This window comes from Cricetulus griseus, chromosome 6 (assembly GCF_003668045.3).
Source record: "Cricetulus griseus strain 17A/GY chromosome 6, alternate assembly CriGri-PICRH-1.0, whole genome shotgun sequence".
In the NCBI taxonomy this organism is placed as follows: domain Eukaryota; kingdom Metazoa; phylum Chordata; class Mammalia; order Rodentia; family Cricetidae; genus Cricetulus; species Cricetulus griseus.
Genome location: NC_048599.1, coordinates 126852788 through 126869134, shown reverse-complemented (window position 1 = coordinate 126869134; position 16347 = coordinate 126852788). Strand labels below are relative to the sequence as shown.

At 36.6% G+C, this 16347-nt stretch overlaps 1 non-coding gene across 1 annotated transcript; it reads right to left on the bottom strand.

Moving 5' to 3' along the window:
- Positions 1 to 16014: 16014 nt before the first annotated feature.
- Positions 16015 to 16124, bottom strand: LOC113830830. The gene has a single exon (XR_003486353.1). It is a non-coding gene; the product is annotated as a U6 spliceosomal RNA (small nuclear RNA).
- Between the last annotated feature and the right edge of the window lie 223 nt (positions 16125 to 16347).

The window sequence follows — 16347 nt, the reverse complement described above, 5'->3', positions numbered from 1 at the left end:
AAATGGCCAATCACACTTTTATATTGCTATGATAAAATGCACGAGAGAAGCCATCTAAGAGAAGCACAAGAGAAGACATCAGAGCATGTCACTTGCCCCAATTATGGTGAAAGGCAAAGCATTAAAGTGGGAAATCTGTAGTGGAACAGAGCTTCTCGCCTTCTGATGGACAAGGATCAGAAAAGAGAATGATTTTGTGCATGTTTCCACCTTTTTGCTCTTTGTTTTATTCCCAGATAGTGTAGTTTAGATAATTTCTCAGGAAATATCTTCAGGAATCCACATTGTGAGGCATGCAATTAATTTCCTAAATATGATTCAGTCTAGTTTACAAGTATATCCATCACAAACATGTAGCTATGAATATTCTGCTTTCACAATTTTATCACTTATATGTTGGTATGAAATTCAAGGACAAATGCATCATGAGTACAACAGCAATACTGTCTTCTGGGAACTTATTTTTGAGATATGATCTTACGTGCAGTCTATATTGTCAAAGTTTCATTCCATCTTTCCTTCTCACTTGTTTAGACACTCAGTAATATGCTGATCCCCCAAAGCATGTTCAGGAACACAGATACAATTATGAAAAATGAGGCCAAAGATCACGCTTGCTGAAACCTCTCTTGTAATAAGGGAGTAGGGCAAACATTAAGTAAGATGATTTCTGATTAAGGTAAACTCAAATGGAAAGGAGAATGTTAACCAAAGCTTCCATGAGGAGATAAAACCAGCACATGAGATGCAAGGAAGGGAAGCCAGTTAGGCAAAGCTGACTTAGGGTTGGGAGAGCATTAAACACTGAACCCATACAAGGGCACACTTGACAAGAATTTGGAGGAAACTATGTAGCTGCAAAATCCAGACACAGCACTGTGCTTCGATGTCAGAACATTTGATGAAGAACAATAGTTTCATGTAGAGACAGTTCAGTAAATTCAGATTACAAGACCCACTCAGAGAGTTGATCCAAAAGATCTGCCTGCTTTAAAATGCTTTGCTCTCCTGACAGTAGATTTTGAATCAAGGAGCTTACATGTCTCATGAGTTCCTCAGTATTAACATTCCATGACACTGTAAAATAGTTAATGAAATAGTTACTCTTTCATTAAAGTAAATATAGATTATACCAGTGTTAATAATATGCTTTTTTAATAGAACAAGGGACTACAAATAAAGGAACTCCAATGACACAGAATGACAAACTTTATTGATGAATTCTTTGATCAATGTTTTATTGCCAAAGGGAAATTAAAGGAAAATTTATAAACCCCTTCTAGAACCTGAACGTACAAGGACATCATCCAGAAGTGACACTTGCAATACAGAAAATAATTCCTGGACCATGCAAGATTTTCAATGTGTATTTCATGAGTACAGAATTAAAATTTATGCAACCAAAACATTGAATATTTATTTATTTATTTATTTATTTATATTTATATTTATTTGTATCTCATGGTGAAACAGAAGACACAAATGAACCCATATATTGCAAATTCCTGTTTTTTTCCTTGTGTTTCAAAATGATGTCTAAGCATCATTGAAAGTCACTAGTTTTCCAGAATGAATGAATACACCTAACTTACAGTCACCTATCAGTTTGAAAATGTCAGTACAGTACCAAACTACCCACATCCAAGTGGACATACTTAACTTTAGGAGAAGGTACCGTACCCCAACTAAAGATGCTATGATGCTGAAGTGTGCAGAATGCTAAGAGGGTTATGGTCAAACAAGCTTACTATAAACTTGCACACAAGAAGACAGAATTTACATTCTAAATTATTCTGAGCAGTACATAAGGAACTGCTGATATGTATGGTACTGAGAATGGCACCATTTCTGTGTTTCAAAGAGTATGACTGAATAAATCTTAAAAGATGTACAATGTGAGGTTAATATTCACACATTCTAGGCAAGAAAGATAATTTTTGGTTCTTTTGAAACTGAAAGGAAGGAAGAAGAGCTCCCTACTGCTCAAGCATTGACCATTTGGGAAGTAAAATAGAAAGTGTTCTTCAAAAACCACTGCTATTACATTTTTAGCACCTGTATTTTAATTATGTAGGAAAACTATTTACAAAAGCACCATGATTTTTCTACTTAATAGTTCATAGGAAATTGAATATTGATAAACATAATATAACTAAATTCACTTCTATTTTACTTTCTTAGCCTCATATGCTTTCTTCTTGAATGTTCCACTGTGAATTGTTCACCCGCCTCTTCTCAAGATAAAAGTGTAACCTTTATTAAAAATGAATTTCTAATGTGTCATGTGATCAATAGATATAAGTACCTTCATTTTTTATATTAGTCCAAGGCTATTTTCCTTTTACTGTTGTATAAACAGGGAATTGAAGGGTAAAATAGTTAAAACTTAATGCTATAGTGCTAATGTGGCTTTTAAATCACGTCAGCGGCAATCACTGCATTATAATTAACAATTTATTGAACCAGCAATAAAATGAACATCACATTACTTCTTAAAGCAGCAGAATAAAATGGCTAATAAATAGCATAAGCCAGACAAATTGCAGAGTAATAGAAATTTTCTTAAGATTTATGGTGTGCAGAAAGATGGATGTGCTATTAGTAGGAGCTCCCATACTTGACAAAATTCTTTCACAAAGACATTGTTACCAGGCATGTCAGAGTTCACAAGTCTAAGTGGTTTATCCAAATTTCAGTTCTGTGCTATTACAGTGGAAAATACTCATTACAAGGTTTTGAAACTGCAAGCAATGTGTACATTTGCCAACATTCAAACTGCTACTGCCAAAAAGATACTAAAATATTTTATAAACTGTCAAATAACAAGTCTGCTAGCTTAATCTGAGTCTATTTTATATTATACAGTCTGTAAAACTATTACATTAATTCACTTCCTAAAAACTTTTAAGAGCAGAAAGCAGCCTGTCTAGAACTGAACAAAGCAACTGCATTTTACCTATTAAAATCCTGGCAATGTCGTCTTCAGTTGGGAAAGCATGATTGTATATTTGGAATGAAACCATACTCCCGTTAAGAATGGACATACTGAGAAGAAGCTGTTAAATGAAGTGAGATCTCAGAAATATTTAGGTTAGAGTCTAGCTACTAGATCTATGGTAATAAAGGTGATACAATGGCTTCTGCTGGAATATGTTCTATGATGCTTTGTTTCTGACATGCAAAATAGTTCATAATATAGAGTAAAAAATAAAATATTTTATGATGTGTCTTGTAAAACAATTAGCAATATGTTATAAAGGAATTATTTTAAGCATTGAATTTTAATTATTATTATCAGTAGTAGCAATAAGATTAGCACCAATCCTTATGACCATTAAAGCAGCATAGGACCTCCTCTATAAAAAGACTTGCTTCCTTGCTTGTTTTCATTTCTTAGTTCAATCAATAGTGAGGGTCATTCAGTTGCATGTATGTTGAGATGCACTGATCAAGTATTTTCTTTGCATCCCAAGTCTAAATTGACACAGTTAAAAGGAAATATATATTAATATGTGCATTGATTCCTCATTGAAGTCAATTTCTTTACATTAAGTTGTGTGGCCTTTTCTAAGATGTAGTCATATCTGTAGCAGAGATCTAAAATGATTTGCTTATTTCCTTTATGTTAATACACATGAAATCATTTAAGGCAAGAAGGCTGTTACTATGTCAGGCAACACATCAAAAATAATCTAGAAGGCATCAAAATGTATAGATGTCATATCAAGGAATGAAAACACAAACTTCTTGGATTATTTTGATGAGGAGAGAATCCAAATTTGAATTTTATTACTTTTCTTCATATGTCATCTTCCTGTCAGTATCTTGGGATTACTGTCCTGTCTATAATCTGTTGGTTGCATATCTGTACCAGCTTCAAGACTGTTCCGTTATCAATATCTAACTGTCTCTAACAGGGAGACAGAAACAAAGAGTTCAGAAAACATAGAATGATATAAAAACAAGGGATGTTTTGCAAAAATCTCTAATAGAGTTTACAATGGAAGAAACATTAGCCAAGCTGGACCTGAAGTGCTCAGAAAAACAAACAGTACTTCAAACATGCATACCAAGCTTTGTCTGTATACTGTTTCCAATATTTATTGCAGATATTTGTTGTATAAGATGCTTCTAACCATTTGGTTGTTTTTAGTATGTGATTACAATACACACATATACACACATGCATTACACTGGGTCAGGGCATTGATGAGAAAATTAAGATTGAGACGATGAAGTATCTTAGGCTATGAAATTCGAGGCAAAAAATGATTGGTTGTTACATTGTTCTCTCACAGGCAGGTTAAACTTAGACTGAGTATACAGTAAGATAGCAGATTAAATACATAGCTTTAAATGGTCTCAAGTGGTTGTTAACTTTCTTGTGAGCCCAACAAAGGTTCAGTGTATTTGAATGCAAGAGATATTTTCATAAAATTGTATTCTTTTTCTTTTTTCTTTTTTTTTGGGGGGGCTTGAGACAGGGTTTCTCTAGGTAGCTTTGGAGCCTATCCTGGCACTCGCTCTGGAGACCAGGCTGGCTTTGAACTCACAGAAGTCCGCCTGTCTCTGCATCTCGAATGATGGGATTAAAGGTGTGCACCACCAACACCTGCCAATAAAACTGTATTCTTTTATGCCCCTATTACAGAGAGAAATATTATATTGAAGATAAAATTTAATTTAAAAACATTTTTCTTCTACTTTGATGCATGGTGACAGCTATTCTGGTATTCAAGTTCTTACCCATAGTATGCTTTTCTGATGAGCCAACTCCATATAGAGGAATACTCTCTCAGCCTAGACACACAGGGAGAGCCTAAGCCCTGCTACAAATGATATGACAGATTTTGAAGATCCCCATGGAAGGCCTCACCCTCCCTGGGGAGCAGAAAGGGGATGGGATAGGGGTCAGTGAGGGGGGGCAGGAGAGGAGGGGAGAGAGAGAGAACTGGGATTGACATGTAAAAAAGCTTGTTTCTAATTTAAATTTTAAAGAAAGAAAAGAATAAAAGCAAATTTAGAACTAATCTCTATTATCTCCTTGTAACAAGTTCCCAGTGCCTGCAACTATAGAATGTGTAGACTTTTAGAAGATACTTCTGGCTAGGAGGAGGTGGCAATACCCTTAATCCCAGTACTGCAGAGGCAGAGGCAGGCAGATCTCTGTGAGTTTGAAACCAGTCTGGTCTACAAGAGCTAGTTTCAGGACAGCCTCCAAAGCCACAGAGAAACCCTGTCTCAAAAAACCAAACCAAACCAAAACAAAACAAAAAAGAAACATGCTTCTGGAATAAATGCACTTTTTCAAAGTATCATATCTCCACATCTTCTGAATGGAAGGATTGTATTTGGTCTGGAATATTTGTGTTGTGAACAACCTTAGACGGTCAAGAGAGTGGTCCCCTAGGGAGTAAAGGGCAGACATGCTTATGGTCTGGTGTGAAATCTGGCATTTCTTCATCTGGATGTGCATATTCTACATTGAAGTTAATCTTAAACTAATATTCCACAACAGTGATGTTTGTACAAGATGACATAGATTTATTTAGAAAGAAAGGTAAACTCATACAATCAATTATCCACAATTATGACTACATATATTCTTACATTGAATATTTGAAAGTCATGAACAGATTAAATTTTAAGTATCCTTATAATCAATGATAACAATGTGTAATATTTAATTATAACTAGGTTCATGTGCTAGTATATGATATATACATATTTCAAATTATCATGTGATTTTTCATAAATATTTAAATTTTTCTATTTGTCAATTATATATAGAACAAAATGACAGGACAAATATAGTTGGAAAATTCTTTTATAATATATATGTATTCACACACATATAATATATATATATATATATATATATATATATATCTTCAACTGAACAAAATGGCAAAACTTGATCTGAAACATAAGATGGCACTTCACCTCAATATCTGGCTATCCTTGTCTTGGGTATATAACAGAAATGCTTCATCCTACCACAAACACTTGTACATCCATGTTTATTGTTGCTCTCTTTATAGTAGCCGGGAATTGGAAACAACCTAGGTATCCCTCAAAGAAAAATGAATAAAGAAGTGTGATACACTTACACAATGGAGTATTACCCAACTGTTTAAAAAATGGTATCATGAAATCTGCAAGGAAATAAATGGAACTAGCAAAGATCATCTTCATTGAGGTAACCCAGATTCAGAAATATAAATATGATATATATTCACTTATCTGTAGATATTATCTGTCAAATAAATTATAACCAAGCTACAATTCATAGACCCAGAGAGGTTAGATATAGAGGAAGGGACTAGCAGGGACACATGGATACCTCAGGGAGGGGAAATTGAATAGATTTTATGAGTGAGCTAGAGGAGAAGAGGAAAAGGAGAACGGGAACTGGAGAATCATGTGGGGAGCATGAGGAAAGACAGGCTTAAAGGAATGGATACTTCCTAAAATATATGTTGGTGATCCTAATGAAGTCTGCAAACAATGAGCAAGATGGAGTCTAAACTTGGCCATATCTCATCACCAAATGAAGGTTCCAGGACTGGGGACTATGTTATAATTGAGTTGTTGGCCAAAGGGACCTATGGAAATCCTCAAACCACCCAGGCTTTTGTCAAGACATTAGTTTGCTCTCCACAAATAGACAGCAATTTCCCATTGCTGAAGACAACACTCATACAACTGATTAAAGATGGAGCGGCAAAGTAGGTACCTGCATAGAACATTCAGCCCTAAGTTCTAGTACAGGAAGGTACTGTGCATGCCACCAAAAGAGAAATATATGTACAGCAGAATATAGATTGTCATTAGAGAGGCATCTTTCAGACACTGATGGAAACAGATACAGAGCCATAGTCAAATATTAGGTGGTGTTCTCAGAATCAAGCAGAACAGGGGAAGAAAGGGATGTAGGAATCAGAGAGGCCAAGGACACTACAAGAAAACTCACAGAATCAACTAGCCTGGGCTCAGAGGGGCACCCAAAGGCTGTATCAACAACCTGAGAGCCTGCACAGGACTGACATAGGCACTCTTCATATATGACATAGCTGTATAGCTTGGTCCTCTTGTGGGAGTCCTAACAGTAGGAACACATGATGTCTCTGACTCTTTTATTGGCTGTTGGTACCCTAATCATCATACTGTGTAGTGTGTAGCCTTGCCCAGCTTTAATTCATGGGGAGGTGCTTAGACTTACTGTAACTTAATATGCCATGTTTTGTTGATACTCATGGGAAACCTGCCCTTTCATAAACAGAAATGGAAAAGGAGTGAATTGGGGGGTGGCAAAAGAGGGGGACTGAAAGGGTACTGGGAGGAGATGAAGGAGGGGAAGATAAGGGAGGGGTTGTAAAATAAATAAATAAATTTAGTTTTATAAAGGAGAGAGAAATATAAGCATTAACCCAGCTGAAAAACTTTGTATTATAGTGCTGTAATGCACATGAAATTATGATAGAGTGATGGAGGCACAAAACTGTGGAAGTAACAAACCAATGTCTGATTTGACTTGAGGCCCACTCCATGAGACAGAACATATTCTCAGACACTGTTTGGGTGACCAAGAACCAGAGCCTAGATATCTCAGAGACCCAGAGTGAAAGAAATACTTCTAGTCTAAACTAGTGTGATAAAATGATTCCTAAAGATATTCTTTTATGCTCAAAGATAAGTGCATTATTTTCTGTCATCACAGAAGCTTTCTGCTGCAGCAGATGGGAATACATACAGAGACCCATGGTTAGCCATTACACAATAAGATGTCTCCATTAGCACAACCTTCACCTCATAACTTGGGGATCCCCATAGAAGAGGAGGCAGAATGAGTATAAGAATCAGAGGAGATGGTGGACAGCAGATGAATAAGGCCATCTGAATCAAAGTGTTCAAAGCTCATAGGAACTCACAGGGATTGAAGCAACAAGTACAGGGCCTACAAGGGTGCACACCAGGTCCTCTGAGTATATATTATATCTCACAGTCTAGTATTTTTATGGGACCATTGAGTGTGTGAACAAGTGTGTCTCTGACTCTCATGCTTTCTCTTGAGCACTTTTTCTATTTTGATTTTCCATGTCCAACTTCAATGTGACAGTTTTTGTTTTATCATATATTTTATTTTTCCTGTTAGAAGCCTGTACTTTTCTAATGAGTGACAGAAGGAGTAACTGGGAGGCATAGAAGCAGGATAAACTATAATTAGAGTATATCTATGACAAAAGAATCTATTTTAAATAAAAAAGAAATATTAAACAAATAATGAGCATAAAAAGCAATGCTTTCCATCCTTCAAGACAAAATAATGTTAACTTCAGTTACATAGTTTCATGCTTCATGGGGGAGGGCCTAGGCCTGGACCAGGATGATGTTGTAGAATTTGGGGAGCCCCCATGGAGGGATCTACCCTCCATGGAGGAGCAGAGAGAGGAGGGAGTGGGGGGCTGGTGGGGAGTTGGGAGGGGTGGGGGAGGGAGAAGGGATTGACATTGATTCAAGCTTGTTCCTAATTTGACCTAATAGAAAAAAGAAAAGAAATCAAATGAAACTAGCATTGGGCTCCCTGAGACAACTGTACTGACTTCACCAGGTATTTCCTCAGATAGGTGTCTTTATTTCATTGACTATTATTCACCTGTATCCTCTTTGACCAGTTCAGACTTTGGGCTTTACTATTTAGAAAAGCATCAATCTGGGAAGGTTTGTTGTCCTAATGTGCTCTTGATTGGATTAGACAGTTTATGGTGTCCACTGAAGACTTTTGTTGCTCTTGTCATGTTTTACATTGCTAAATTACACACACATGCCATTTTGAAATTCTGACAAAGTGTTCTGTGTTCAAAGACCACAACCCCATTCATTTAACCAACACCATCAAGGCCATACAAAACTGCCAAAAGTCATTGTGCATGAAGAAGTCAAAGTGGTACTTATCTAGAGAAGTCACCCCTACTAATAGTGTTCATGGTTCTAGAAAATACTCCATATCTTATTAAAGAAGAAAGGTAAAAACTCATCCAGCTACAAATCATTTGATCTATAATAACCTGCCTATAAGTTATGTTAATACAATTATTGCACAAAGCTTTTGAGAGTAACCAATATCTGAATGGATTTAAGGCCCACTGCATGAGCTGGAACACATTCCCAACACTGCTCAGGTAGCCAAGAACCTGAGACTAGATAGACCAGTGATCTAGGATAAAACAAATACTACCATTTTGCAAAAGAAACCTATTAACAAAATGAATCCTAAAGACATTCTTCTATACTAATAGATGGTTTCTGGCTCAGCCATTATCAGGGAAGCTTCCTCCTATAGTAGATGGGAACACAGAAACCCACATCCAGACATTGTGAAGGAAAGGAGAGACTTGTAATACTCAGTACTCAGTTGTGGGTGTCAGTTTCCTCATCTCAGGGATCAGGTAACTCTGCAGAAGAGAAGGCAGAAAGATTATAAGAGCTAGATGGTTTAGAAGATGCTAAGGTAAAAAGGCCTTCAAAACACAGAAGGACCAATGTGCATATTAACTCAGGGAGACTGTGGCAGCATTTATGGGGCCTATATGAACCCATGCCATAAAAGCTTCTGTCATTAACCTAGAAGCTAACTCCAACTGATAACCACTTGAAAGTGAAAAATTAGTTTTTTTTTCCAATAGAATCTGACAGTGGATAAAAACAACTCTTATGGGAAGCTCCATATCCAATAGTAGATGGCCAACAAAAATTCAATGGCATCATGGAAAGATATTTGTCACATACATAATGTTTTGTTAGAGCATTTTTTATCCTCACAGATCATTTGGTATTACAGCTTCTGGTTTTGTTTTGTTATGGAATCCCTGTATGTGGGAACATGTATGTCTTGTGTCTTGTGCTTTTTCTCTGGCTCTGTTTCTTCTGTTGTTTTGTTTTGTCTAATTATGACTTGGTATTTATTTATTTATTTATTATATTCTTCTCTCATATATTATATCCAGATTAAAGTTTCTGCTCTTTCCCCTCTCCCAGTCTCTCCCTTTCAATTTCCCCTCTCCCCCAGAACCACCTCCCCAGCAGCTTCCTCTCACTAAAATGTTAACAGGCTTTCCAGAAACATTAATCAAGCAGGCCATAACAAGGTACAATAAGAACAGGAAAACACCATCCCCTCAAGGCTGCACTTGGAGACCCAGTATGAGGAAAAGGGTCCATCAAGTAGGCAAGAGTGGCAGACTGTCTCCACTCCCATTGTTAGAAATCCCACAAGAGAACCAAACTACTCATCCATAACAAAAATGCAGAGAACCTAGGTCAGACTCTCATAGGCTTTCTCATCTCTACAAGGCCCCAAGAGTCCAGATCAATTGATTTCATGGGTAGTGATCTAGTGATGTTCCTGATCCCTCTAGTTCCTCCACTATTTGCTTCTGCTCTTCTGCAGGACTCCCCAGGCAGGACTTCCCAAGTTCCACCTATGCTTGGCTATAGGACATGGCATCTGTTCCCATCAACTGCTGGATGAAGTCGCTGACTGGTCTCTTTGATGAAGATTCTGTTGTTCTCTGGTTCTAGAACACCCTTCATGCAGGACAAACTGTAGGCAAATGAAATACAGTTCTTCTGTGTGTCTTTTGCCATACAAAAGCTTTTCAGTTTCATGAGGTCCCATTTATTAACTGTTGATCTTAGTGCCTGTGTCTGGGTTGGGGTTCTATTCTCTGTGCTTGAGGCCTATCACAAAGAATATCACCTAGTTAAGAAGATTTCATTTTTACTTTTCCTTGGTCCTCCCATTAAAATGTATCTTCTATCCTTTTATTAAAATATATTTAAGTATTACCTACCCAGCAATCCTGACACAGGTTAATCAAACAAAACAATCACAAAATGAAAACTGTAACCAAAATTTGATGATGAGGAGGAGTAGAGATTAGGTGACTCCCAAAACAGGGTACAATAATGAGCTTACAAGGTTTCAAGGGGCAAACATATGTTTCTGATCTTGAGGCTGAGACTGATACTTTTCATTAAAAGTCTAATTGAGAATATGAGCTCAATTAGAAGTATGTGTGAGGGGGCTGGAAAGATTTGTTAGCAGTTAGGAGCACTGGCTGTTTGCTCTTCCAGGGAAACAGTGTTCAAATTCCAGAACTTAAATGACTACTGACAACCATCTGTAACTCCAGCCCATGGGATCCAATGATCACTTCTTCCTTTTCTCTGAAAGCATGAGCCACACATGTGGTGCAATGTATACATGAGCCAAAACACTAATACACCACACACACACACACACACACACACACACACACACACACACACACACTTAAAAGTGAATTATGATTTGTCTGCATGTGTGTTTATGTACACATGGCTATTTCTTTTTGAAGATTTGCTTATTTATTATAAATACAGGATTCTGGCATGTAGATGGCTGTGAGCCTCCATGTGGTTGCTTTGAATTGATCTCAGGACATCTGGAAGAGCAGCCAGTTCTCTGAAAGTCTGAGCCATCTCTCCAGCCCCAGGTAATTTCTGTTACAAAATAAGTTCCATAGAATGCCTTGCATAAACTAAATTTTGACTTGCTTGAAATTTTTCAAAGATTGATAATAAAACAGTTGTGTGTGTGTGTGCGCGCGCTCTCGTGTTTCTGTGTGCGATGGGAAATGTTGCAGGGTGGGCAAACTTTAACTGGGGAGGAAAGAGAGAGAAGATAATACAGAATGAGAAGGAGGTAGACAGACAAATAACAGATAGAATATTTGAAAAACTATAGGAACCATTGTATTTTATCTAAAATTAAAATGTGTGTTATGTAATTTTATATTAAAACAAAGTGATTGTGTGTGTGTGTGTGTGTGTGTGTGTGTGTGTGTGTGTGTGTGTGTGTGTGAAAATTTAAATGAGCTGAATAAAGTTTTGTCATTTTGTGACAATGGTCCTCCCAAGAAGCATAGACTTACAAAATTCCAGTACCAGGTACAAGAAACCTTCTTTAAAGTATTTGATCAGGGGAACACAAGCAGCTCTCCAAACAATAAAGAGTGTTATGTTGATTGTCTCCTAAAATTTGAAGATAAGTCTGTATTGTTGAAGGCCCTGGACATTTTAAACTCAAACTTGGAAGAATTGCACTGGATTTTACCCAAAAACGTCCTCCCTGACAATTACTACTGTTCCTAACACATCTAAGTCCTGTACTATCTATCTGTCAAGGAGGAAAACAATCAACAGTCCTATCTTACTGTGATGCCTATGAACCTCAATGACCAGAATAACACTATATCACTTATGTGCTAGAGTGGCACTTACATCTTGGAGGTAGCCAACAGGTGTCTTATTGAAGTTGAGGGCTTCTAAATAAAAATGAATTCATGCCAAGTAGTATAAACTTACATAGCTATCTATGGTTAATGAGTTCATGCAACCTAGAGGAGAATCTATTACTACTACTTACCTAATCCAATAAAATCTGTAACTAAATTCTCAATATATATTCTTATACCAGTGTGTAAGTGTAGATCTCATCAAAGAGGTTATGATAATTAAAAAAAGGTCAAGGGTCAAGAATTTGAGATGGTTTTAGAGAGAATGGAGTGTGTGGAAGGAAGAGGGGGAGCTGGAAAAATGATATAAAAATATTACTCAGATATGAAAATTTAAAAATAGATGAGCTATCAAATATTTGAGCTAAAGTGTGTATCAAATAACCATCAACTCTTTGTATATGTGTAGCTGAAAAGAACATTGAGACTATAATTTCAAACCTTGATTCACAGATATTCAGTATTTACAGATAAGAGTTGTAATCTTATATCCATTTTAACAAGCTTCTTGGTGTTTCACTTAGAATGTTTTACACTATATATTTTATTACTATGTTCCAAATTATCTGTCTCCTAAGACTCTTGCCATATACCTCATGTGTATATTTCTATTGACAATTAATCTACCATTAATAGCCTCTTCTAGGAGTCAAGGCAAATTGTATCATTTTCATTGGGCACACTCCATGATTCATGGACAATAGATCACATATCTATTATATTAAATAATAAATGTACAGCACAAGTGATTCTGATGAATTTCCTTTACTTTTAGGGAAATTTTAAGTCTATTATCCATTCAGAGTTGACTCAGTCAAGTGGTCTATAGACTTTCCCGTTTTCCCCCAAGTTAAAAATCTCATTAGCTATGCATTCTCTCTGAGAATAACCTGACAGACACTTTGTACAAAGACAGAATTCTTCTAAATTTTCTTTCCTTTATGTGTACAACTATCTATTTCCCCCAGGTATGTAATCTAGGTAAAATTCTCTGGAGTTGTTATGCTTCTATATGAATGTTGTGAATTTTGCACAATCATAAGTTTTGGCTAGTATGAGTTGCCCAGTGACTTTGGCATTTTTCACCTTATCTTAGTTTGACAACAGCTTAAGAACACTTGGAAGCCAGATATGCTGAGAAGGCCCAGAACCCAAGGGAATGAACAGCATCCATTTGACCTCCAAATGGTGGAACACAGGAATCTACTGAATGCAGAGGATAGCTAACAAGTGGCAGAGAAAGATCTAATCCAGGCGAAATCAAAACCTGTCTTTTTTTTTTTTTTTTTCTATTTGAATCATAAAGATGACCTATTGAAAGAGATCATGAAAACTAGGGTATCAAACAGATTCCAGTTTGAGATTCCTTTAAGAATATTCTTGCATATTAAGCAATGTCATGCAATCATGAGTGTTTACTCAGAGTAACTGAATGTCTTGAATTAACATAGTGGCGCTCCAATATAGTCAAAAGTTTTTGAGAACAAGGTCATATATTTTGGCTAAGGCTGAACAACACTTGACTGCCAAGTCAGCTTTTTTCTTCTCCTTACTATTATTATTTAGCATGGGAATTTTTTTTTTACCAGTGATAATATCAGAATTAAATGTGGTTGAACATTTACATAGCTCTTACTACCTGATAAATTTACTTTGTTACAAATATTAGCTTCCATGATTTTCTTCCTGTTTATCATTGTATATAAATTCCTTCATCTCTGTATGCCTATTTAATAAAATCTAAAAATCATGGGTATAACAATTAGTCTTTCCACTGGCCACCTGAGTTTTGCCTGCCATGTTAGGACCCCCAAAAGATCACACAGGGATTAATGTTATTACAATGCCGCTGGCCAATGACTAGGGTTCTTTATCTATATATTTTATAAAGACTTATCTTATGGAGGATGCTGGAGGAATGCATCCTCTTTCTGGAATCACATGGTGGGTCAACAGAGAAGAGAGCAGGAGGAAGAGAAGAGAGTGATTTCCTGTTTGTCCCTGCTTATATTCTGAGTCTGCCTTCTATGTCATTTCCTGCCTGGACCACAATACTAATCTTTACTGCATTTCCCAGAATCCTCCTTGACCCTTAGTCCTGCCTACCTTGTTTTTCTATTGGCCAACAATACTTCATTCAACAACCAATAAGATAAACATACACAGAAGGACTTGCCCCATCATCTCCTCTTTTCTGTCTTGTGGGTTTTTTGTTTGTTTGTTTGTTTGTTTGGTTTTTTTGTTTTTTGTTTTTTGTTTTCTGAGACAGGGTTTCTCTGTGGCTTTGGAGCTTGTCCTGGAACTAGCTCTTGTAGACCAGGCTGGTCTCGAACTCATAGAGATCCACCTGCCTCTGCCTCCCGAGTGCTGGGACTAAAGGTGTGTGCCACCAACGCCCGGCCATCTCCTTTTTTCTGTCTAAATAAAATGAAGGGTTTTAACATTAACATAGTAAAATACATAACAAAACAGTTATCAAGGAAGAACTACAGTTAAGATATTTAGTTCATTAACATTTATCAAGATTTTAAAGAAAATATTCTATCATCTATCCTATTTTTGTGAGTATGAAGTCTTATATGTAACATATCTTTTATAATAACTAAAAAATCTATAACTATATCTATTTGTCTTCAACTCCATCAACAACCACAGAAGGATAATATTTAAACTCTAGAACCAACAGAAACATCTCGCTAACTGGATAGTCACCTGAAGTTCCTCTGTAACTTTGGGGCATCTTTATCCTATACACCACAGTGTGTCTGGCAGATTTCTCAGTGAAGCAGGAAATTTTAAACTGTCCATCTGTATTGGCAGTTTGTCAGTCATTTTTCTCTATGTCCTGTAGAATGTCTGGCAGACTTTTTCAATGAAGCAGGATCCCTTTAGGACTGTAAGTTTAGCAGTCACTTTCTTGTGGGTCCTGTATGTCCAGTTTATACAGCAACACTCAAACAGTGCAGGCAAGAAGGGTTTCTTGCCCAAATGGCTAGTCTCACCATATTGAAAGCAAACTCCATAATGATTTTCTTCGATGCCCATCTTCCTCTCAGATGTAAACGGTGGGTGTTCCCAGGAGCAGTTGTGTCTCATTGTCATGAAAAACCCTAAACCACTTAAATACCATATATTCTGTAGGTCTTTGAAAGGTTTGAAGAATGTCTATCCATCTCAAATTCATCTTTGTATAACTAGAAAACCTAACCAACCTAATTATAGTCACCTAATGACTATTATAGGTGACTATATAATCTGTATTTAATTATGCATTACATTCTAAAAGATCTGTATAAATACAATACCAAACAAGAGGAGAAATAACAAAATTAACCTTGAATTTGTATCAATAAATGAAAATCCATACCAATGCAAAGTATTAATTTCTATATCCTATTCCCCCTTTTTCCTTTAAAAAGAGATTGACTGTGAATATTACCATTTATAACTAACCCCATTTAAATGAAAACAAACATTTATAAACAATATTTGGGAATGTGGGCATCGCTCATTCCAAGCTGCTTCCTGCTGGTAGGGGGTAATATCCATACCATGGAGATCATGATAAAACACAGAAATCTGACCAGGTTCTTGTTTTTGTAGTCTTCAAGGCTGCATCATCTTAGCTGTTTTAGATGAAGGATCAGTTGGGCCACTGCTTCAGGGGGTCTTGGTTAAAAATAAAGAATGCTTCACGAATTTGCCTGCAATCCTTGTGCAGGGGCCATACTAATCTTCTCTGTATCATTCCAATTTTAGTATTCTCTCTGTGGAGCCACCATGTGATCCCAGGAAGACAGGACACATTCCACTGGTGTCCTTCATAAGATAAGTCTTATAAAATATATGAATTTAATAGTTATGGTTGATAATTAAGGCTGAGTTAGCAAATAAGAAATCCTAGTCATTGGCCAACACCATTGTACCTAATATAAGTCTCTGTTATTTGGGGCCATAATGTGGTGGGTGCAACTCTGGCGACATGGCATAAAAACTTATTGTTACACAT